Here is a 26,486-nt window from a genome sequence, read left to right as displayed (position 1 = left end):
TCCGGAGTGCATGATTGTTCAAACCTTCTACAATGGTTTGAACCCGAGTACAAGGTAACTCTTGGATGCGGCGGCAGGAGGTACCTTAGGTAGCAAAACCCCCGATGAGGCTCATCAATTGATTGAGGAAATGGGGTTAAATAGCTACCAGTGGAACGCTAGGGAGAAGAAAAAGGTGGCTGGTCTCTATGAAATTGATGCGGTAACTTCATTGGCGGCCCAAGTTTAGAGTTTGAGTAAGAAGCTAGATCTTATAGCTTAGAATAGAGTTGCGGCCGTGACCAATTGCGCCGATTGTGGTGGAGAACATGCTCCCTCCGATTGCCAAATCGTCATTGGTGATGTTTCTTCAGTTGAGAATGTTGACTTTGTAGGTAATGGCATGAGACCTCAAGGGAATCCATACAGCAACACCTACAATTCAGGTTGGAAGAATCATCACAACTTTTCATGGAGTAATCAAGGACCACAAAAGACCATGGGGCCATCGAGGTTCCAACAACAACAACAAGCCCCTCAAGTGGAAAACAGAATTTCAGGCTTGGAAACCCGAATGACGGATTTGGAGAAGCACTTGGCTAGATTTGTTCAATCGAAAAATACAGGGTTTGAATCTGTTGAGGCTACACTTATCAATCACACCGCCTCCTTGCACAATCTTGAAAATCAAGTGGGAAAAATTGCGAAGTCTCTCTCCGAAAGGCCACATGGGAGTTTACCAAGCAACATGGAAACCAACCCGGGAGAACATGTGAAGGCGATCGCTTTAAGAAGCGGTCGTTAGGTTGAAGGGTGGTTTCCGAGTCAGAAGCCGAAAGAACACGCACCCGAGGTTGTAGAGGTTGAGAAGGGAGCAAACAAAGAGAAAGAGATGGCACCCCCACCTTTCAAGCCAAGAATCCCTTATCCCTCTAGATTGAAGAATGACCAAGGGGATGAACAATATAAGAAGTTCCTGAGTTTGTTCAAGCAACTCCACATCAACATTCTTTTTGTTGAGGCTTTGGCTCAAATGCCTAAGTATGCGAAGTTCCTGAAAGACCTATAGACCAACAAGAGGAAATTGGAGGAAGCTCTCTATGTGACTGTTTGGATCCTCATCGGCCAAACCGTTGAATTGTGCGGACTGTTGCAGCATATGGATGAATGCCGGCTTTAGCTCGATGTTTTGAGCTGTAATTGGGGGACGCACAATACTCGATGTGTCCCCAACACTGAAGGTCTGGCATAATCGGATAGTGTTCGTTGTTGCACATTTTGTTCTGTGATGAGCGATCCGCAAGTGCACGGAGTCGTCAAGTAATACCTCTCGTGCGAGCACGAGAGGGTCGTATTCCCTGGGCCCAAGGAGCTACTATTACTTCCCTTTCATCCATTTCCTAGCCTAACACTCCGAAAGATGAATAGTAATTATAAAAAGAGAAAGAATTAACTACAATGGAATCCGGGGTACTACTACACACAATACGAACTCAAGGGAAAATCAAACAGTATAGGGAGTGATTTGGACAACGAATCCCCCTAGGGTTGTCATTAGGTCCTGAATTTAGGATGAAATGCGAGATGGTAGTTGGGCCAAGAGAATCCTAAATTAGCTCAACCCGATGGTCACGGCAATTGAACCCTAATCCCATACAAGTATTGGGTCAGAATCGCTTCCGCCCAAATCCTCGTATGATTGCATTACACTCAGGGAAATCTCTAATCAGGGTCGATACTCAAACTAGGTCCAACCCTAATTGCTGGAGGGGTACAAAATACCCGATGGTCACAGTGTATTTGTACATGGATCCCTTCCAAGCCAAGTGTGTCTAGTACAAGGGCGATGGTCACGCAACCAAGTACAACCTAGAAGTTGAAATACAGAGTTCTCATGCAAATCAAGACATCAAAGTACACAAGACTTGAACCACAAACTACAAGATTCCATAAAAGAAATATAACATCCAACAATACATCAATAAAGATGATCATCCAAATTACAAACAATCAACCGTAGAGTTCATCATATCCAAATCACAAATAAGTTAGTGCCCCATGAAAGAGGACCACTCATACAAATCCAAGGAACAAATAAAGAAGAAAAGAAGTAAGAACTACTCCCTCTAGCTTTAGATCCCCTTAGATGGTGAAGATCTTGAAGATTTGAAGAGATCTCCCCTCAAATGATGCCTTGGATGCCTAGGATCTTCACCCAATCTTCTCCTCCAAAGCTTGCCTCCCTCTTGGTGATGTCTTGCGTAGTAGATCGCCGGCGGGAAGAGTGGTGCGGCGGCCTAAGAGGCCCAAGAGAAAACTGCACACCAAAAGCTCTCCAAAAACCTCCTCCTTTTTGCCCTAAAAGTTCAGCCCGAAATATATAGCGTCAGGTCCATGCGGGCTCCATGGGGGCGCATGGAGCCCGTGAGGCTCACTGCCGTTTCGCCCAGAAAATATGCCGGTGCTACAGTACTCAGCTAAAGTAATTCTGCTACAGTGTTGGCACTACGGTGTTTATGCTACAGTACCGAGGGGTTGTGAAATTCCAGCAAACCTCACGGGCACCCATGCGGGCGCATGGAGCCTGTGAAGCTCACAGCCAAATGCCAGCAGCATGAATAGTGATCAGCTACAGTAATGCTACAGTGCTGGGACCCCCAAAAATGCCGTTTTCGGTGTCGAATTCATCCAATTTGTATTTTTGAGTTACATTCGGCACATTTATGATCTGCAACACCAAAAGAACAAATTTATACTCAAACGGGCATCAATTCATCAAGATATACACAAATAATACAAGATCAATACGTACATTTAGGCGTTTATCAAACATCCCCACACCTAAGCGTTTGCTTGTCCCCAAGCAAACACACATGAAAGAATAGGGGCAAGAAGATAAACAGCTAAATATACAACCTCAAGCTCAAGTAGTGAAGAACCCCACAAGCACAGATGAAATGAAATCAAGAAAATGAGTTGCACAATAACCAACTCAGTAGAGATAGTCATGAGTCCTCTAGAGTGCTTTCCTCGTGAGTGTGTGTAAATACTTAATGCCTCGCTCTCCCTATTCACACCTCATTCAATGACTACCGGTGTTAGAAATGTTAAAGACGCCCTCAATAGCGAGTTAAGAGTCCTTCGGTCCACAGTCAACACTATAATTTCTAAGTGAATGCATGAAAGAGTTCAAGAGAAAACACATTTTTTTTTATCCTTTTTTTTCATTCATTTTTGTTTTCATTTCTTTTTTTTTTTCGAGTCCGCCTAACGTTGACTGCACAAAATATCTTATAATCATTCAGAAGGATGTACATGCTGATTAGGCACAAGAGCCACCCAACCTACTTGATTACAGTCTACATAGACGCATTCATGCTAAATTAGCAGAGGAATACTGACATAGACTCTTTTTTTTTCTCATTTTTTTTTACATGTCTCCGGAGCACTTTCATGCAAAACTTCACTTAGGGATAAAGTAAAATGAACAAAAGGACCAAAAGCTCTTAAAAGACCATTGAGGGATGAATTTACCACTCTAACACTTTAAATCAAAGTAGTGGGTTAGCTGGGGCAAACAAGGTAGAAGTACTGTGTCAAAGCTGTGAAGAAAACACTAGAAAGAAAACATGACTTCCTTATAGCACAAATAACACTACAACTCATTACTATCATTCATTCAAGCCAGGAGGTTCTTAACAATAAATCATAGCTATCACCGGTGAAGTAAGCATGCAAATAGCCCATCCCCACACCTAGAATTGTACATTGCCCTCAATGTACACTAATCAGCAGAACATGGTGTAGAATTCATAATAATTAAATCAAGCATGAAAGGGAAGGGTAAAGAGACTGCCCCATTTTGTTGATGAAGATTGTGTAATACATGCATGAACAAGGGGTAGGTTCAATTCAATTCTTAAGGGGTGGTGAGAATGAAGCTCATGTCCTGATAATCCTGCAAATGTCAAAAAAAAAGTATAGTTCATCTCACCAATGAATATGTAGGGAGAACACACAAACAAAAACTCTAAAAACTATGAAAAACAAAGTCCATGCAAGTCATTTGTTCAATCAATGTCATGATGTTTAAATCTATCTAGTGCAAGTGTTTTCGGGGGGTGGGGGGTTTAAGGATGCTACAAGTGTCAAACAAATTCAAGGTAAGAAACATTCAAAAGTTATCTGTAGTACTGATCGAAATTTGGCAAGAATTTCCCCAGATTTTGAAGCCCAAAAATTTACAAACCATGGATAAAAATTTAAATAAATTAAGGATCAAACAACCATACAACATTCCTCATGGTTTAAAGTAAGATAAGCATGCACAATCAAGAAGAAGTGGCAAGGTTGCTCCAAAACAAAAACTAGGGCTTCAAAGCTTGAATCGATGAAGATCGGTGAAATAGATGGTAAAACTTCAATTAATCCACAAGATCTAAGTTGGAAGAGGTAGGAGATGAGTGAAGAGGAAGAAAAATGAAGAAAAATGGTGAAAGAATGAAAGAAAACGGATGAAAAACGAGTGAGAACAAGGGAGAGAAAGGTGGCTACTTAAGGCTGGAAATTTCAGCCCGCAAGCCATACGGGCTCCATGCGGGCTCATGGAGCCCGTGAGGATTTCTGTCCTTCTCTAGCCATGAGGCTGTATGCTTCACGGGCTGCTTCACGGGTGCATGGCACCCGTGAGGCCCCTGGGGAGCAGAAAAATGGTCCATACGGGCCCGTATACAGCCCGTATGGACCTGGAAAAATAAAATTTTGGCATGGCTCCCACGTAACTTAGAACAAAACTAGTTTACAACATCTATAACACGAAAACATGCATTGAAACACAACCAAACAATGCCAAAGCACTTAGATAAGATTTACAAATATAAGACAAGCATGGATCATTCAACAAACAATAATACAAACACAACACAAACACAAGCTTTATGAATAAACTCAACAAACATGTAAAATACGAAAATTGAAACATGAATACTTTGAAACTTGGGTTGCCTCCCAAGAAGCGCTTGTTTTACGTCATTAGCTCGACGTACCTCTTTCTTACCTTAGGGAGTCTTGAAGACAGTATGTTCATCCCGGCTAGAATTGGCATAAGAACTACCGGAAAAAAATGAAACGTACCTTCTGGGATGGTGTCAAGTTGAAAGCCAAGCATAAGTTACCTTTTGGCCCCCATGGAAAAAGCTTGGGCTGGGAGTTGTGCAATTTAAACTTGTGTGGCTCCTTAGACGGCTTAAGTATCCTCCCCACTTCTTCTGTGGTCCCGGCAAGAATTCCTTTGAGTAGCCCACCACAAAGTTGCTTGGGCCTCCATGGAAAAAGGTTCGGTCGAGAATTATTCAAAGTTGGTATGGGTGGGTCCTTGGACGGTTTCAACCTCCTACCCAAATTTTCTTCCTTGACCAAAGTCAAATTGCCTTGAACTACCCACAAGTGTTGTTTGGGCCTCCAAGGGAACGGGTTTGATTGAGAACTTGTCAAGCTTTGCATAGGTGGATTAATTATAGGCTTCAACATCTTATCCATAATTTTTCTCTCAACCCTGTTGTGATGAACTTCAATGGCCCACAAAGTTTGCTTCGGCCGCCAAGGAAAAATCTTTGGTTGGGAATTGTCCAAGCCCGGCATTGGTGGGTTTAATGATGATCTTAGCTTAGTACCCACATCTTCGAATACAATTCCAGTAATTTTATTTTTGCACTTGACTAAAATTGATGGATGGATGGAAAAATCTATGTTGAGGCAAGTAGCATCTTCAAATATGGTCGATGGAGTTTCTTCTACTTCCTCACATGTTTCCTTAGCCATGATGCCATCCTCCCCCTTTTCTTCTTCAATTTCCCATTGAGGTGGAACTTCTACTATTTGCTCAAAAGGTATTGATGCTACATCACTTGCTTCTTCAACCTCCAACACCTCAATATCGGTTTCCACCTCAATTTCACTGTTTTTCTCTTCATTCATTGTACCATATTCAGATAGGGCATCTATAGTTTGTGGTAACTCGGTCAATATGTTAGAAGACTCAGCAATCATGTTCACCATACTTTGAAAAGATGGTCAGGCATTAAAAGGTGCAGTATCCATGGCTTTAAATTCAGCATCAGTTTGCATCATGAATCTTGCGAACACATCTTGCGTATTGAATCCCCATTCATTAAGTTGCTTAGTATGAACAATTGGAGGATGATAATGCCACGAATCTTGAGGGGAGGGTTCCTGTAGCAATCCCTGGTGAGGGTACTCCCATTGTTGAGTATGATGATGTGCCGAAGAATGCGGGTGTCCTCCCCAATATGGATTATAAACATCAGTGTACTGATTGCTATGGCTTGCTCTCTTGGCATCCAATTCTTCCATTTGCTTTTCAAGTGCATACATTTTAGCGGCCAATAATCTTTCTTGAAAATCCATGGCCGAATCGCTTCGGTGTGCTCTCATGGCACTTAATTCTTCCATCTCATTTTCAAGCGCATACATTTTGGCCGCCAATAATTTTTCTTCGAAGTCCATGGCCCTGTGTAATAAAAAGAATAAAACTAACAATAGTAAGCTATCAAAGAAAAGATAAAAGAAACAAAATAAATATTTACAAAGATAGATATTTACAACAACAAAGATAAATGACTAGAACAATAGACTATAGGTTTTCCTAGTATTCCTTGTGTTTCCCCGGCAACGGCGCCAAAAACTTGATGAGCGATCCGCAAGTGCACGGAGTCGTCAAGTAATACCTCTCGTGCGAGCACGAGAGGGTCGTATTCCCTGGGCCCAAGGAGCTACTATTACTTCCCTTTCATCTATTTCCTAGCCTAACACTCCGAAAGATGAATAGTAATTATAAAAAGAGAAAGAATTAACTACAATGGAATCCGGGGTACTACTACACACAATACGAACTCAAGGGAAAATCAAACAGTGAAGGGAGTGATTTGGACAACGAATCCCCCTAGGGTTGTCATTATGTCCTGAATTTAGGATGAAATGCGAGATGGTAGTTGGGCCAAGAGAATCCTAAATTAGCTCAACCCGATGGTCACGGCAATTGAACCCTAATCCCATACAAGTATTGGGTCAGAATCACTTCCGCCCAAATCCTCGTATGATTGCATTACACTCAGGGAAATCTCTAATCAGGGTCGATACTCAAACTAGGTCCAACCCTAATTGCTGGAGGGGTACAAAATACACGATGGTCACGGTGTATTTGTACATGGATCCCTTCCAAGCCAAGTGTGTCTAGTACAAGGGCGATGGTCACGCAACCAAGTACAACCTAGAAGTTGAAATACAGAGTTCTCATGCAAATCAACAAATCAAAGTACACAAGACTTGAACCACAAACTACAAGATTCCATAAAAGAAATATAACATCCAACAATACATCAATAAAGATGATCATCCAAATTACAAACAATCAACCCTAGAGTTCATCATATCCAAATCACAAATAAGTTAGTGCCTCATGAAAGAGGACCACTCATACAAATCCAAGGAACAAATAAAGAAGAAAAGAAGTAAGAACTACTCCCTCTAGCTTTAGATCCCCTTAGATGGTGAAGATCTTGAAGATTTGAAGAGATCTCCCCTCAAATGATGCCTTGGATGCCTAGGATCTTGACCCAATCTTCTCCTCCAAAGCTTGCCTCCCTCTTGGTGATGTCTTGCGTAGTAGATCGCCGGCGGGAAGAGTGGTGCGGCGGCCTAAGAGGACCAAGAGAAAACTGCACACCAAAAGCTCTCCAAAAACCTCCTCCTTTTTGCCCTAAAAGTTCAGCCCGAAATATATAGCGTCAGCTTCATGCGGGCTCCATGCGGGCGCATGGAGCCCGTGAGGCTCACTGCCGTTTCGCCCAGAAAATATGCCGGTGCTACAGTACTCAGCTACAGTAATTCCGCTACAGTACCGAGGGGTTGTGAAATTCCAGCAAACCTCACGGGCACCCATGCAGGCGCATGGAGCCCGTGAAGCTCACAGCCAAATACCCGCAGGATGAATAGTGATCAGCTGCAGTACGCTACAGTGCTGGGACCCCAAAAATGCCGTTTTCGGTGTCGAATTCATCCAATTTGCATTTTTGAGCTACATTCGGCACATTTATGATCTGCAACACCAAAAGAACAAATTTATACTCAAACGGGCATCAATTCATCAACATATACACAAATAATACAAGATCAATACGTATAAAATACGTACATTTAGGCGTTTATCATTCTGCCATGTTGTCAGATCCTTCTACTTCCAAATCAGCTGGATTATGCAGTTCTTGTACAGATTCTTTCCCTTTTCTTCTAAGTGTACGTTCAAGTCCAGGGTCTCCTTCAATCAATATTGATGGATTCCCTCTGGTCATAAACTGGAGCTGCCCTAAAAATAAGGAAAAAGAAAATGAGAACGATGATAGAATAAGAAGATATGAAATACAATGTGTGGTGAAATAGCTAAGAAACAAAATGCAAAGTATCTCTAAACACCTAGCTCCCCGTCAACGGCGCCAAAAACTTGACAAGGTCCCCTTGCTTATATCCCGCAAGTGCACGGGTTTGTCGAAGTAATAATCCCGGGTGAGCGGGGTCGAATCCCCAGGGAGTAGGGAGTAAAGACACTTAATTGGATTCTTAGCTATGTGGAGTATCAACAATGATAAGTGTGATAATGATTCAATTCTCATGAATTAAAAGCAACAAGTAAGAGAGCAAAAGTAAGGAGGAGGCAAGGCAATCGATAAAGATGGGGTACTCGGATAATGCTTCACATAGGATAATCGTTTCGAGTGCAAGAACCCTCTATTATGCTTTCTAATCGATGCAATGGTGAGTCGTGGAAATCCTTACATACATAGTTCCAAATCTAAGGTCAACTATGCCTAACTCTATACATGTCCCGGAGGAGAAATCGAACAATCTCAACACCTCGCACTCGCATAGAGTTGCAATGAGCTCTAGGGATTCCAAGTGATAAATCTCTTCCTAGATTTAGACCTAACCCTTTGGTCCAGGCGGAAGATCCCAAGCCACAATTAAGGCCTAGATACTAAGATCACCTTAACGCTTCACTCCATTGCACGCGTAACTAGGCCCCAGCGGAGGTTCATCCCTTAGACCATTCACTCTATTATGGCCACAAAGAACTAAAGGAACGGAGATAGAGTCTATCACGTCGGAGGGGAAAGGGGACGCTCCTGTACCTCCCGACTCACCCTCTCAACCCTCTCCAAGCTAGCTTTGCCTAACGCTCGTGGTGTGTCACTCACTCACAAGGTTACCAACAAGAACTCTCAACCCTAGTGTCACTCTAGGGGAAATGTTCATACAATCAAGCATTCAAGGTTGGAACTCACAATAAACATCAATTTATTGAAAGCATATTAAAGAAGTTCAATGAAAAGAGTACATCCTAGGGTTCACAATTACCCAAGTACCCACTAAGTGTTTAGCTCTCCATAGAGCTAAGTACAATCAAAGAAATTGAATGTAAAAGCAAAGAATCCATAAAGAAACCCCCTCGATGGTCATGTCGATGGTCTTGTGGAGAGTCCTCTACTCGTCGTCCAAGGATTCGGTATAATATACGCCTTGATCGAAGCTTCCCTACCAACCATCTTCCTAATGGAATCACGATGTCGGAGCCGTAGAACTTCTCCAAAACCTTATGTTGAGCATTACTTTTCTCGGGTTTTTACATTAATATGTGTGTTTTTTATGTTACTTTTACGCAGGTAGGGTTGTGAGGCCGAGTATGATGGAAAGAGGCCAATGTGGGTAATAATGCACAGATTCTGGAGGAAATCTTGCTAAGGTTCAAATGCGAAGACATAGGTTGGGTGTGAGATGCTAGAGTGTGTGCCAACCTCCTCGTATTTAATTGAACACAACCATTTAGAGGGGCACAAAGGCAGTCACACTCGAGCATTCCGACTTATGCAGATAAAACAAGAGCTCCACCAACTTACCTATCATTGAAGAAGCAAGTGATCCACGACTTGAACGTGTGCCCGTTTGCGTTACCCCGATGAAAGTATGGACTCAGGAAGCTCTTCAGGCTGGATACTGCAGAAGAGCACTGTAGCAATAATGTGGCAATATGCTGTAGCAGCAATGTTCACAGCCGGCTGAGAAAAGAAAGAATCAGAGAATCCACATGGCTGTGTGGAAATTATCGACGCCCGTGTGGAAATTCCATAGGGGTGTGTGACATTATACACGCCCGTGCAGTCGCCCGATTTCAGTCCTATTTAAAGCCGATTCAGCCCCGATTTTTCTATTCTTTTCTCCATCTTTTCCCGAACTTGCGAGAAGGCTTCGGCTAGGGTTTTCAGGGGTATTGGCCAATGTTTTGGAGAGGTTCTACGGCTACAACATTGTCATTCCTTAAGAAGAAGGTTGGTAGGTGAGCTTCCATCGAGGCGTATCCTATACCAGAGGACTTTCCACGAGACCATCGACACGACCATCGAGGGGGTTTTTCTATGGATTCATTTCTTTTACATTCTATTTCTTTGATTGTATTGAGCTCCATGGAGAGCTAAACCCCTAGTGGGTACTTGGGTATTTGTGAATCCTAGGATGTATTCATTTCATTGAATCTCTTTATTATGCTTTCAATTAATTGATGTTATTGTGAGTTCCAACCTTGAATGCTTGATTGTATGAACATTCCCCCTAGAGTGACACTAGGGTTGAGAATTCTTGTTGGTAACCTTGTGAGTGAGTGACATACCACGAGCGTTAGACAAAGCTAGGTTGGAGAGGGTTGAGACGGTGAGTCGAGAGGTACAAGAGCGTCCCTTTTCCTCTCCGACATGATAGATTTTACCTCCGTTTCTCGAGGTCTTTGCAACCATAATAGAGTGAATAGTCTAAGGGATGAACCTCCGCCAGGGCTTAGTTGCGCATGCAACGGAGTGAATCGTTGAGGTGATCTTAGCATCTAGGGCTTAATTGTAGTTAGGGACCTTCCACCTCGACCAAAGGGTTAGGTCTATAATTAGGAAGAGATTTATCACTTAGAATCCCTAGAGCTCATTGCAACTCTATGCGAGTGCGAGGTGTTGAGATTGCTCGATTTCTCCTCCGGGGCATGTGTAGAGTTAGGTATAGTTGACCTTAGATTTGGGACTATGTAATTAAGGATTTTCACGACTCACTATTGCATTGATTAGAAAGCGTATTAGAGGGTTCTTGAACTTGAAATGATTATCCTAGGCGGAGCATTATCCGGGTACCCCATCTTTATCGATTGCCTTACCCCCTTCTTTACTTTTGCTCTATTATTTGTTGTTTTTATTGTTGAGAATTGAAACATTTTCACATTTATCAATATTGATCTTTCGCATAGCTAATAATCGAATTAAGTGTTTTATTCTCTATTCCCTGTGGATTCGATACCCGCTCACCCGGGATTATTACTTCGACAAACCCGTGTACTTGCGAGATATACCCAAGGGGACCTTGTCAAGTTTTTGGCGCCGTTGCCGGGGAATAGGTGTTTAGAGACACTTTGCACTTTGTTTTCTTAGCTATTTCACCATAAATTCTATTTCATATCTTCTTATTCTATCATTGTTCTGATTTCTTTTTCTTTCTTTTTGGTGCAGCTCCAGGTTATGACCCGAGGGAAGCAGTGGCTACACTCATTGCCTAGAGCATCGATCACTACTTGGGAGGAGATGGTAGAAGCTTTTCTAGCCCGATACTTCCCTCCCGGAAAATCAGCAAAGCTTAGGAATGAGATCTCATCCTTTGTTCAGATGGAATTGGAGTGTCTATTCGAGACGTGGGAAAGGTTCAAGGAGCTCCTGCAAAAGTGCCCGCAACATGGATTCCCGGAGTGGATGATTGTTCAAACCTTTTACAATGGTTTGAACTCGAGTACACGGCAACTCTTGGATGCGGCAGCAGGAGGTACCTTAGGTAGCAAGACCCCCGATGAGGCCCGTAAATTGATTGAAGAAATGGGGTTAAATAGCTACCAATGGAATGCTAGGGAGAAGAAAAAGGTGGCCGGTCTCCATGAAATTGATGCGGTAACTTCATTGGCGGCCCAAGTAGAGAATTTGAGTAAGAAGTTAGATCTCTTAACTTCAAATAGAGTGGTGGCCGTAACTAATTGCGCCGGTTGTGGTGGAGGACATGCTCCCTCTGATTACCCGATCTCCATTGGAGATGTTTCTTCAGTGGAAAATGTTGATTTTGTAGGTAATGGAATGAGACCTCAAAGAAATCCATATAGCAATACCAACAATTCAGGCTGGAAGAATCATCCCAACTTTTCATGGAGTAATCAAGGACCACAAAAGGCCATGGGACCACCGGGTTTCCAACAACAACAAGCCTCTCAGGCGGAAAACAAAGTTTCAGGTTTGGAAACCCAAATGACAGACTTAGAGAAGCACTTGGCGAGATTTGTGCAATCTGCGAATACAAGATTTGAATCAGTCGAGGCTACAGTTCACAACCACACTGCCTCTTTGCATAACCTCGAAAATCAGATGGGGCAAACTGCAAAGTTTCTCTCCGAAAGGCCACATGGAAGTTTACCAAGCAACACCGAAACCAACCCTAGAGAGCATGTGAAGGCGATCACTTTGAGAAGTGGTTGTAAGGTTGAAGGTAGGCTTCCGAGTGAGAAGCCAAAAGAACACGCACCCGAGGTTATAGAGGTAGAAGAGGGGACAGGCAAGGAGAAAGAGGTGGCATCCCCACCTTTCAGACCAAGAATCCCTTATCCCTCTAGATTGAAAAATGACCAAGTGGATGAACATTATAAGAAGTTCCTAAGTTTGTTCAAGCAACTCTATATCAATATTCCTTTTGTTGAGGCATTAGCTCAAATGCCTAAGTATGCAAAGTTCCTGAAAAACTTGTTGACTAACAAGAGAAAATTAGAGGAGAGTGCTTCAGTGGTACTAGATGCTTCATACTCGGCGGTTTTGCAAAAGAACATGCTGAACAAGAAGAAGTACCCGGGAAGCTTCATCATTGCATGTAATATCGGCAATTTAGTTGAGGAAATGGCATTGGTAGACTCAGGGGTGAGTATCAATGTAATGCCATACAGCTTCTTCCAAAAGCTAGGCTTGGGCGAGCCTAGGCCTACTCGGATGACGTTGCAACTAGCGGACCGAACGGTGAGACATCCGAGAGGCATCATTGAAGACGTGCTTGTCAAGGTAGACAAGTATATTTTTCTGGTTGACTTTGTAGTTCTAGATGTCGATGACGATGCGGATGTACCCTTGATACTTGGGAGATCGTTCTTGCGGACTTCCAAACCATTGATTGACATGGACGGCGAAGAGCTCACATTGAGAGCCAGAGTTGACAAACTCACATACCTCCTTGCTATAGCCATGCGGCATTCTCTCGACTTTGATGACACTTTATACTTTCTAGACACTACTTTCTCGACTTAGATTTTTCGTATTTAGTGTTGAACTTTTCCTTACATGTAGAATACTCTCTTTGTATACCTTGGTGAACCTAAGGCCAAGCACTTTCAATATTTTCTTCATTGATGCACAGAATGTTTTAATGTTTGCTTGAGGACAAGCCAAAGCTTAAGTGTGGGGGAGTTTGATAAGTGCTTGTGCGTTATGAATGCGAAGCATTCATTCCTTATGTTGAGCATTACTTTTCTCGGGTTTTTACATTAATATGTGTGTTTTTTATGTTACTTTTACGCAGGTAGGGTTGTGAGGCCGAGTATGAAGGAAAAAGGCCAATGTGGATCATAATGCACCGATTCTAGAGGAAATCTTGCTAAGGTTCAAACGTGAAGACATAGGTTGGGTGTGAGATGCTAGAGTGTGTGCCAACATCCTCGTATTTAATTGAATACAACAATTTGGAGGGGCACAAAGGCAGTCACACTCGAGCATTCCGACTTATACACATAAAACAAGAGCTCTACCAACTTATCTATCATTGAAGAAGCAAGTGATCCACGACTTGAACGTGACAATACGCTGTAGCAGTGTGCCTGTTTGTGACAAGACTTATGCGTTACCCCGATGCAACAATGTGACAATACGCTGTAGCAGTATTGTTCACAACCGGCTGAGAAAATAGAGAATCAGGGAATCCACACAGGCGTGTGGAAATTATCCACGCCCGTGTGGAAATTCCACAGGGGCATGTCACATTATACACGCCCGTGGAGTCGCCCGATTTCATCCTTATTTAAAGCTAATTCAGCCCCGATTTTTCTATTCTTTTCTCTATCTTTTCCTAAACTTGCGAGAAGCCTTTGGCTAGGGTTTTGAGGGGTATTGGCCAAGGTTTTGGAGAGGTTCTACGGCTCTGACATCGTCATTCCTTAGGAAGAAGATTGGTAGGGGAGCTTCCATCGAGGCGTATCCTATACCGAACGAAGGAATCCTTGGACGACGAGTAGAGGACTTTACACAAGACCATCGACACGACCATCGAGGGGGTTTTTCTATGGATTCATTGCTTTTACATTCTATTTCTTTGATTGTATTGAGCTCCATGTAGAGCTAAACCCCTAGTGGGTACTTGGGTATTTGTGAACCCTAGGATGTATTTGTTTCATTGAACTTCTTTATTATGCTTTCAATAAATTGATGTTTATTGTGAGTTCCAACCTTGAATGCTTGTTTGTATGAACATTTCCCCTAGAGTGACACTAGGGTTGAGAGTTCTTGTTGGTAACCTTGTGAGTGAGTGACACACCACGAGCGTTAGACAAAGCTAGGTTGGAGAGGATTGAGAGGGTGAGTCAAGAGGTACAGGAGCGTCCCCTTTCCCCTCCGACGTGATAGATTCTACCTCCGTTCCTCGAGTTCTTTGCAACCATAATAGAGTGAATGGTCTAAGGGATGAACCTCCGCTGGGGTTTCGTTGCGCGTCCAACAGAGTGAAGCGTTGAGGTGATCTTAGCATCTAGGGCTTTATCGTGGTTAGGGACCTTCCACCTTGACGAAAGGATTAGGTCTATAATTAGGAAGAGATTTATCACTTGGAAGCCCTAGAGCTCATTGCAACTCTATGCGAGTGCGAGGTGTTGAGATTGCTTGATTTCTCCTCCGGGACATGTGTAGAGTTAGGCATAGTTGATCTTAGATTTGGGACTATGTAATTAAGGATTTCCGTGATTCACTATTGTATTGATTAGAAAACATAATAGACGGTTCTTGCACTTGAAATGATTATCCTAGGTGGAGCATTATCCGGGTACCCCATCTTTATCGATTGCCTTACCACCTTCTTTACTTTTGCTCTCTTACTTGTTGTTTTTATTGTTGAGAATTGAATCATTTTCGCACTTATCAATATTGATCTTTCGGATAGCTAAGAATCGAATTAAGTGTTTTTATTCCCTATTCCCTATGGATTCGATACCCACTCACCCGGGATTATTACTTCGACAAACCCGTGCACTTGCGGGATATACGCAAGGGGACCTTGTCACCCGGCAACGGCTCTAAAAACTTGATAAGGTCCACTTGCGCATATCCCGTAAGTGCACGGGTTTGTCAAAGTAATAATCCCGGATAAGCGGGTTTCGTATCTACAGGAAGTAGAGAATAAAAACACTAAAATTCGCTTCTTACGTATGTGAAAGATGAATAGTGATATATGTGACAATGATTCAATTCTCAAAAGTAAAAACAACAAGTAAGAAAGCACAAGTAAAGGAGAAGGTAAGGCAATCGATAAAGATGGGGTACCCGGATATTGCTCCACCTAGGATAATCGTTTCAATTGCAAGAACCCTCTATTATGCTTCCAAATTAATGTAATAGTGAGTCGTGGAAATCCTTGATTACATAGTCCCAAATCTAAGGTCAACCATACCTAACTCTATACATGTGCCAGAGGAGAGATTGGATAACCTGACAAGCTCACACTCGCATAGAGTTGCAGTGAGCTCTAGGGATTCCAAGTGATAAATCTCTTCCTAATTATAGACCTAACCCTTTGGTCCAAGTAGAAGGTCCTTAACCATAATTAAGCCCTAGATACTAAGATCACTTCTACGCTTCACTCCATTGCAATCACAACTAAGCCCTAGCGGAAGGTCATCCCTTAGACCATTCACTCTATTATGGTCGCAAAGAACTCAAGGAACGGAGGTAGAATCTAACACATCGGATGGGAAAAGGGATGCTCCTGTACCTCTAGACCCACCCTCTCAACCCTCTCCAACCTAGCTTTGTCTAACACTCGTGGTGTGTCACTCACTCACAAGGTTACCAATAAGAACTATCAACCCTAGTGTCACTCTATAGGAGTATTCAAACAATCAAGCATTCAAGGTTTGAACTCACAATAAACATCAATTAATTGAAAACATAATAAAGAGATTTAATGAAACGAATACATCGTAGGGTTCACAAATACCCAAGTACCCACTAGGTGTTTAGCTCTCCATGGAGCTAATTACAATAAAAGAAATAGAATGTAAAAGTAATGAATCCATAGAAAACCACCTTCATAGTCGTGTCGATGGTCTTGTTGAATGTCCTCTACTCGTCGCAAAGGGTCCTTTGTCTGGCCTAGGATACATCTCGTCGGATCGGTGCTGATGAAAGCTTTCCCAATAACCTTCTTAAAAATGACGCGCGATGTCTGAGTCATAGAACCTCTCCAAAACCCTAGCCAAAACCCCTCAAAACCCTAGCCGAAGCCCTCTCTCCAGTCGGGTAAAAGATTGAGAAAAGAATACTGAAATCAGGCTGAATCGGCTTTAAATAAGGCTGGAATCGGGGATCCACATGCCCCTGTAGACGCCCCTGTGGATATTTCACACGGCCGTGTGGAATTTCCATACGCCCGTGTGGATTCTCTGTTCTGCAGTTTTTTCGGCCAATTGCGAATAGTGTTTCTACAGTACTTTGCTATAGTATCCGGCCTAAAATACTTCCCGAATCCATACTTTCATCGAGGTAACGCAAACTGACACACGTTCACGTCGTGGATCGCTTTTCTTCTTCAATGATGGATAAGTTGATGGAGATCTTGTTCTATATGCATAAGTCAGAATGCTTGAGTATGACTGCCCTTGTACCCCTCCATATGGCTGTACTAACTCAAATACGAGGAGGTTGGCACATACTCTAGCATCTCACACTCGACCTATATCTTCGCGTTTGAACCTTAGCAAGATTTCCTCCAAAATCAGTGCATTATGATCCACATTGAACTCTTTCCTTCATAATCGGCCTCACAACCCTACCTACATAAAAGTAACATAAAAACACACATATTAGTGTAAAAACCCGAGAAAGGTAATGCTTAACATAAGGAAAAAATGCTTCGCATTCATATCGCACAAGCATTTATCACACACGTAAGGAAAGAATGCTTCGCATTCATAATCTATGGTCAACTATGCCAAACTTTATACATGTCCCAGAAGAAAGATTAGATAACCTCTCAACCTCGCACTCGCATATACTTGCAATGAGCTCTAAGGATTCCAAATGATAAATCTCTTTCTAATTATAGCCTTAAACTATTGGTCCAGGTGGAAGGTCCCTAACCATGATTAAGCCCTAGATACTAAGATCACATCAATGCTTCACTCTGTTGCAGGCGCAACTAAGGCCAGCGGAGGGTCATCCCTTAGACCATTCACTCTATTATGGCCGCAAAGAACTCAAGCAACGCAGGAAGAATCTATCATGTCAGAGGGGAAAGGGGACGCTCCTGTACCTCTCGACTCACCCTCTCAACCCTCTCCAACCTAGCTTTGTCTAACGCTCGTGGTGTGTCACTCCCTCACAAGGTTACCAACACAAACTCTCAACCCTAGTGTCATTATAGGGGAAATGTTTAAACAATTAAGCATTCAAGGTTGGAACTCACAACAAACATCAATTAATTGAAAGCATAATAAAGAGATTCAATAAAACAAATACATCCTAGGGTTCACAAATACCCAAGAACCCACTAGGGGTTTAGCTCTCCATGGAGCTAAGTACAATCAAAGAAATAGAATATAAAAGCAATGAATCCATAGAGAAACCCCCTCGATAGTCGTGTCGATGGTCTTGTGGAAAGTCCTCTACTCGTCGTCCAAGGATTCCCTTGTCCGGTATAGGATACGCCTCGATGGAAGCTCACCTACAAAGCTTCTTCCTCAGGAATCACATTGTCGGGAGCCATAGAACCTCTCCAAAACCCTAGCAAATACCCCTCAAAACCCTCTCTCAAGTTGGGGAAAAGATGGAGAAAAAAATCCTCAAATCCGGGCTAAAATCGGCTTTAAATAGGGCTGGAATCGGGCATCCACACGGTCCGTGGGGAATTTCCACACGCCCGTGTGGATTCTCTGTTCTACAGTTTTCTCAGCCGGCTATGAATAGTGCTTCTATAGTACTCTTCTACAGTGTTACTACAATGCTTTGCTATAGTACCCGCCCTGAAATACTTCCCGAATCCATACTTTCATCGAGGTAATGCAAACGGGCACAAGTTCACGTTGTGGATCGTTTTGCTTCTTCAATGACAGATAAGTTGATGGAGATCTTGTTCTTTGTACATAAGTCGGAATGCTTGAGTGTGACTGCCCTTGTGCCCCTCCAAATGGTCGTGCTAACTCAAATACAAGGAGGTTGGCACACACTCTAGCATCTCACACCTGACCTATGTCTTTGCATTTGAACCTTAGCAAGATTTCCTCTAAAATCGGTGCATTATGATCCACATTGGCTTCTTTCCTTCATAATTGGTTTCACAACCCTACCTGCGTAAAAGTAACATAAAGACACACATATTAGTGTAAAAACCCGAGAAAAATAATGCTCAATGTAAGGAAAGAATGCTTCACATTCATATCGCACAAGCACTTTTCAAACTCCACCACCCATAATGTTTTGCTTGTCCTCAAGCAAAAATTAACCATTATGTGCATAGAGAGCATTCTACAAGTAAGGGAAATTTCAACATTAAATACAAAAAATCAAAGCTTTAGCTAAAAACTTGAATAAAAAAGGACGACAAACCCGAAATCATGTACGTGTGTGAACTCACTCAAAACAACCCAGGGTATACTTCTCAAAGTTCTAAGTACAAGGGACTTATTTATATACAAAAGTGGCAACAATTTCAAAGATGGTAGTAGCTTCCCACATCCTCTAAGGTGGCCCTTTCCAAAGCCGCCGCTAAGGTGGCTTTCACAAATTCGAGGTAGTAGCTCTTTCTACCGGAGTGGTAGCTTTCACTCATCCTATGAGATAGCTCTTTCTCTCATTAGGGCATAGCTAGTTTCCGACTTATGAGAGTAGCTTCATACTACATAGGTGGTAGTTCTTTCCACCCAACAAGCACAAATAAACAATAAATCTATTTTGTTCCTTCTTTTCTTTTTCCATTTTTTTTACACAAGAAACAACTATAACTAGTCCCTTTAACATCGAACATGAGTTTCCAATAGAGTTTAAAGAGTGAGTAGTGCACTGAGTGTAATTCGGCAAAAACTTTCTAGAAATTCAAGCAAGAACTAGAGCATGAAAGCATTCAATGTTAGAAATTCGCCTAAACTCAAGAATACAATTATTATAACTAAGGTGAACCGCCATTGGCTATGTGAGCATGCATAACAATCAAGAACGATAAAAAGGATGTGTGCACTATGAAACTCCCCTCCACACTTAAGTTGTACATTGTCCCAAATGTACACATGCAAGCTCACTCATAATGTATATCAATGAAGAATATATATGGGAGAAGCAATCAAAACAATACTCCCCTAACTCCTAGTGTCACCTTTGATGGAGCTAAGTCCTTGGGAGTAATGTTCCGACGGGTTGTGAAGTTCACACGGGCAAGTGCCGAAGCAACTTGGCCGTGCCCATGATAGAGTCTTAATTCCCATGATGACAAGACCATCTGCACGCATACCCGAGGGGGTTTAGAGAAGCTCAATAAAACAAAAATAACTCGAGTATATATAAAAGATAGACAATGAATACAACTCAAGATGCAAAATGAAACTAAACTCAGAAGGAGAATCCTTTCTGAGTGAACAAGTCTAAAATAAAATGCAAAATAGAGAAAATGTAGAAAAACAAAGTCAGATGTCTGTGTCATGCTCTGTCGGCTCCTCTACTACTGATGGTGTTGGGGAAACATAAGGTGGATCCACAGTGCTGGTATAGAGGATGGTGGTGTAGGAGATGCCGAGGGGGGCTGAGGAGTTCTCGGTCACAAGACAAATGAGGAGGCGATGTCTCGCTCTAAAATCTACTGTAATACGTCGAAACGTGCCATGAACTCTGTGTACTGAGTTGCCTGCATAGCCTTAATCTCGGCAATCTCTACTCGAGCCTCATCCACCTCTGTCCGTATTACTCTCACCGCACTCTCGAGCCTTTCGAAGAGATCATGGGCTCGAGATGGTGAAAACCTACGTTCGGGGGGAGCGTCCTCTACCGCCGAAGGTGCCTCGGTCTCCATCGGTGCTGACTCAGGCTGGGGAGCAGGCTGGGATGCCTCGGCATGATTACCCTCAACCTCAGCTATCTCTGGAGCTGGTAGCACAAACGCATAAACCCCTGTTCGAACTCTACGGACTATGCCCATCAATCTCAGTGTCTCTAAACTCAAGGGGTAGGTATATTCGTCTTCTTAGCCCCACAAATCGCATCCAAGAGACTCATGCCCAACACTAATCTCGTAATGTAGGGGCCCGAGAAAATCACTCCAAGTCTAGCATAATGCACGTGATGTCTGATGTACTCTGCCATGATGTGTCCTAAGTGAATCGGTACACGCTGCACCATCGAGTACAAGTACAAAAGTTCCTGTCGGCTCAGAAAACCAGTGCTATCACCATGGCCATTCACTGACCTACTCATGACGGCATGTAAATATCTATATGCAGGTCGGGAAAGGCCCGTGGCCTTGGACACCCCTGGCTTGTACTGACCCACACCGCATAGCACTCGGTAAGCTCTCTGTGGGGTGAAGGCTCCAGGATAATAAGTCGGTAACTAAGAGTACTCCTCAGTGCCTGTGAATGCCTCCTCATACAAGCCAAGTAGAACTGAGAACTGAGTAACTCTCAAGCTATTGTGTGTCCAAATACTCTGAACTAAATGGCATTAATATTGTCAAAGCTCGAATAGGATCTGTCGAAATCAAATGATGACAAGACCTCTAGTGCGAGCTCTCTTATGGCCGGCTCTCTAATAGTCAATAATTGTCGCCAACCATCTACCAATATGAGATCCTCGACCTCGTCTGCCAACTCATTTCCCTGCTGCAGATCTCTCGGTATACTCATATCAAGGAATCGAGTCTGTCCAAAATGAACTCTCGACTGCCGCTCAAAATGAACTCTGTGCTACAGAATGCTGAAATTCATGTCCTCAGACTCGGAAGATGACTCACGCGACTGCTTATTAGCTTGTTTCTTCGACCGGGGTACCATAATCTGCAAAAGTCGAGAAGAAATCGGTCAAACAAGATGATACACCATTACTGCAGAATTCCAAATGGTCGTGCCAAATTTCTACACGCCCGTGTGGATCCATGGGGCGTGAAAAACCCGCATGGCCGCACCTTAAAATCCAAAAATAAATCTTAATACTACTCCTAACATTGTTCTAAACATGACTAATTGCCCTTAATTGAAGAAACAAAGAGTGTCTGACAGGATTCATCGAATTATATCATGAATTGACGAAAAAATCAAGAAAACAGAAAAGAAAGGGCTCACCGACGAGTTGAGATAAGAAACTTAAGATTCGGCCGGAAAACCTCGCGGTAACTCCACCAAATTTACACAAGGAAGTCAGGAAATGATATGAGGGTGTTCTCAGAGGAATAGAGGATGTGAACAAGGAAAGAAACGACTTCTCTTTAAAAAGAAGTCGCGCCCCTTGGTGTTCTACACATCCACACGGTCGTTTGGAAATTACCCACGCCTGTGTGCCTCATTAAGAGAGCTCCACAGGGGTAGATGCACGTCACTGTGTGCTCTCAGGATAAATTCGCACGGTCTCCGAACGCACCTCCACGGGCGTGCGGAAATTACGCACGCCCGTGCGCCGGACCAACAGGGGAAACTGCACACCCCTGTGACTGCACTAGACATCTGAGAAAATCTTCCAAGTGTTCCGCATCTCCGTGCGGAAATTACGCACGGGTGTGGACGTTCACAAGTTCAACTCACAGGGTCAAGCCCACGCCACTGTGTCTTCTCGAGTTAGAGAGGACCCTTCTGCAGAGAATCGCACGGGCGTGCGAAAATTATCCACGCCCGTACGGTTTTAACAAGGTCGCCGACAGGAGCGAGTTCACGCCCCTGTGCGCTCTCGGGATAATTTGACAAACTCTGTAGGAAATCATAGCCCGTACGGAAATTACGCACAGGCGTGCGATATTCGCATGGTCATTCACAGGGGCAGCCGCACGCCCTTGTGCATTCTCTGGATGAGCTCGCAATACAAATCCACGGGCGTGCGGAAATTCCACAGGCCCGCGGGTTTTCACTGGATGCCTTAGAAAAACCTGCAGGCTCTACAGAAAGTTTTTGAACATGTTTACACACTCAGAGCCCGCCCTATTATGCAAGTTTTACCAGTGAAAAACATGGAATAAAGCTCAAACGACATAACTTTGCCAATTCCACATGAAAACACACGATGAATACTCAAAACCCATAAGAAAATCTCAGCATAAGCATCTAAAACTCAAGACACCAACACTTTACAAATTATTCATGCAACAAACTAAACCAGAAGATAAGAAAATAATAAACACTTGGGTTTCCTGCTAAGAAGCTCTTGTTTAACATTACTAAGCTTGACGTACCTTGTCTTACCTCACGGGGGTTCATAGATGAAGGTTGCCCTCTTACCCATGACTTGAAAGCATGATGTGCAGATTCTCTTGAGGATAGAGGGTGAATTATCGGGCTTCGGATCTCCTAGCGATAGTTCATCCATCTCCTTCGGTTTACGAATGTCTCCAATAGGATTGGAGCGTTTCCGGTGGTGTCTCCTAGCTCTCTTCATTTTTTGGAGCATCTTCATCAAAATCCCGGGGGTAGATGGTACTTCTTCCATCGAACCAAGCATCATTACTTCTTCATAATCCTCCTCTTGGTAGAACAAATCTGAATTGAACATTTCCTGCATGTATTCATCAACAATCTCATCAGTAGTGTCTAGAAACTCTAAAGTATCATCAAAATCAAGAGAATGCCGCATGACTTCAGCTAGGCAGTATGTGAGCTAGTCATCTCTAACCCTCAAAGTTAGCTCTCCACCGTCCATGTCAATCAATGCCTTGGAAGTCTGCAAGAACGGTCTCCCAAGTACCAAAGGTACATCTGCATCATCATCAATATCTAGTACTACAAAGTCAACCGAAAAAATGTACTTGTCCACCTTGACAAGCATGTCTTCAATGATGCCTCTCGGATGTCACTTTGTTCAGTCCTCTAGTTGCAAAGTCATCCGAGTAGGCCTAGGCTCGCCTAAGCCTAGTTTTTGAAAGAAGGTGTATGGCATAACATTGATACTGGCCCATGAATCTGCCAATGCCATTTCTTCACCTAGATTGCCAATATTACACGGAATAATGAAGCTTCCTGGGTCTTTCTTCTTGTTCGGCATGTTATTTTCCAATACCCCCGAGCATGAAGCATCTAAAATCACTGAAGCACTTTCCTCCAACTTTGTCTTGTTAGTCAACAAGTCTTTCAAGAACTTTTTATACTTAGGCATTTGGGCCAATGCCTCAACAAAAGGAATATTGATGTGGAGTTGCTTGAACAAACTCAGAAAATTCTTGTAATGTTCATCCCCTTGGTCATTTTTAAATCTAGAAGGATAAGGGATTCTTGGCTTGAAAGGTGAGGGTGCCATCTCCTTCTCTTTGCTTGTTCCTTTTCTACCTCTATAACCTCGGGTGCGTGTTCTTTTGGCATCTCACTTTGAAGTTTACCTTCAACCTCACAACCACTTCTCAAAGTGATCGCTTTCACTTGCTCTCCAGGGTTGGTCTCTGTATTGCTCGTCAAGCTTCCATGTGGCCTTTCAAAGATAGACTTCGTAATTTGCCCCACCTGATTTTCAAGGTCATGCAAAGAGGCGTTATGGTTGCAAAGTATAGCCTCGACTGATTCAAAACTTGTCTTTACAGATTGCACAAATCCAGTCAAGTGTTTCTCTAAATCACTCATTCGGGTTTCCAAAACTGAGCCTCTGTTTTCCTCCTGAGGGGCTTGTTGTTGTTGAAAACCCGGTGGCCCCATGGTCTTTTGTGGACCCTGATTACTCCATGAGAAATTGGGATGATTCTTCCAACCTGGATTGTAGGTATTGCTATATGGCTTTCCTTGAGGTCTCATGCCATTACCTACATAATCAACATTCTCCACCGAAGAAACATCACCAATAGAGATCGGGCAATCGGAGGGAGCATGTCCTCCACCACACATGGTGCAATTAGTTATGACCGCCACTCTATTTGAAGTTAGAAGATCTAACTTCTTACTCAAGTTTTCCACTTGAGCGACCAATGAAGTTACCGCATCTATTTCGTGGAGACCGGCCATTTTCTTCTTCTCCCTAACATTCCATTGGTAGCTGTTTAACCCTATTTCTTCAATTAACTAACGGGCCTTATTGGGAGTTTGCTACCTAAGGTACCTCCTGCTGCCGCTTCCAAAAGTTGCCTTGTACTCGTGTTTAAACCATTGTAAAAGGTCTGAACAATTATCCACTCCGGGAATCCGTGTTGCGTGCACTTTCTCAGGAGCTCCTTGAACCTTTCCCATGTCTCGAATAGAGACTCCAATTCTGACTGAACAAAGGATGAGATCTCATTCCTAAGCTTTGCTGATTTTCCGAGAGAGAAATAACGGGCCAGAAAAGCTTTTACCATCTCCTCCCATGTAGTAATTGATGCTCTAGGTAATGAGTGTAGCCACTGCTTCGCTCTCTCCTTTAGGGAAAATGGGAAGGCCCGCAACTTGATTGCATCATTCGTCACCCCGTTTATCTTCAGCATATCACACACCTCAAGAAAACTCTCTACATGGTTGTTTGGATCTTCATCGGCCAAACTATTAAATTGTGCGGATTGATGCAACATGTGGATGAATGCAGGCTTTAGTTCAAAATTCTAAGCTGTAATCGGGGGACGCACAATACTCGACTGTGTCGCCAACACTTATGGTCTGGCAAAATCGGATAATATTCACTGTTGCTCATTCTGTTCTGCCATGTTTTCAGATTCTTCCACTTCCAAATCAGCTTAATTAGACTGTTCTTGCACAGGCTCTTTCCCTTTTCTTCTAAGTATACGTTCAAGCTCAGGATCCCCTTCAACAAATATTGTGGGATTCCCTCGGGTCATAACCTGGAGTTGCACCCAAAAAGAAAGAAAAAGAAGTCTGAACGATGATAGAATAGCAAGATATGAAATTGAATGTATGGTGAAATAGCTCAAAGAACAAAGTGTAAAGTATCTCTAAATGCCTACTGCTCGGCAACGGCGCCAAAAACATGACAAGGTCCCCTTGCGTACATCCCGCAAGTGCACAGGTTTGTCGAAGTAATAATCCCGGATGAGCGGGTATCGAATCCATAGGGAGTAGGGATTAAAAACACTTAATCTGCTTCTTAGCTATGTGAAAGAACAGTAGTGATAAGTGTGACAATGATTCAATTCTCAAAAGTAAAAACAACAAGTAAGAGAGAACGAGTAAGAAGGAGGTAAGGCAATCGATAAAGATGAAGTACTCGGGTAATGCTCCACCTAGGATAATTGTTTCAAGTGCAAGAACCCTCTATTATGCTTCCTAATCAATGCAATGGTGAGTCGTTGAAATCCTTAAGTACATAGTCCCAAATCTAAGGTCAACTATGCCTAACTCTATACATGTCCCGAAAGAAAGATTAGATAACCTCTCAACCTCCCACTCGCATAGAGTTGCAATGAGCCCTAGGGATTCCAAATGATAAATGTCTTTCTAATTATAGCCCTAAACCTTTGGTCTAGGTGGAAGGTCACTAACCACGATGAAGCCCTAGATACTAAGATCATCTCAACGCTTCACTCCGTTGCATGCACAACTAAGCCCCAGCGGAGGATCATCCCTTAACCATTCACTCTATTATTGGCCCAAAAAACTCAAGGAACAGACATAGAATCTATCACGTTAGAGGGGAAAGGGAACGCTCCTGTACCTCTCGGCTCACCCTCTCAACCCTCTCCAACCTAGCTTTGTCTAACGGTCGTGGTGTGTCACTCACTCACAAGGTTACCAACATGAAGTCTCAATCCTAGTGTCACTCTAGGGGAAATGTTCAAACAATCAAACATTCAAGGTTGGAACTCACAACAAACATCAATTAATTGAACGCATAATAAAAAATTCAATAAAACAAATACATCCTAGGGTTTATAAATACCCAAGTACCCACTGGGGGTTTAGCTCTCCATGGAGCTAAGTACAATCAAAGAAATAAAATGTAAAAGCATTGAATCCATAGAGAAACCCACTCGAT

General features: G+C 42.9%; 2 non-coding genes across 2 annotated transcripts; one reads left to right on the top strand and one right to left on the bottom strand.

The window, feature by feature from the left end:
• Positions 1–11,711: 11,711 nt before the first annotated feature.
• Positions 11,712–11,818, bottom strand: LOC120274400. Its single transcript, XR_005540922.1, has one exon. It is a non-coding gene; the product is annotated as a small nucleolar RNA R71 (small nucleolar RNA).
• A 12,885-nt stretch (positions 11,819–24,703) lies between these two features.
• LOC120274244 lies at positions 24,704–24,810 on the top strand. The gene has a single exon (XR_005540776.1). It is a non-coding gene; the product is annotated as a small nucleolar RNA R71 (small nucleolar RNA).
• Positions 24,811–26,486: the final 1,676 nt, after the last annotated feature.

The sequence above is a fragment of the Dioscorea cayenensis genome, chromosome 12, assembly GCF_009730915.1.
Source record: "Dioscorea cayenensis subsp. rotundata cultivar TDr96_F1 chromosome 12, TDr96_F1_v2_PseudoChromosome.rev07_lg8_w22 25.fasta, whole genome shotgun sequence".
Lineage (NCBI taxonomy): Eukaryota > Viridiplantae > Streptophyta > Magnoliopsida > Dioscoreales > Dioscoreaceae > Dioscorea > Dioscorea cayenensis.
Note: the sequence above shows the minus strand (reverse complement) of the source record. Positions and strands in the feature narration are given on the sequence as shown.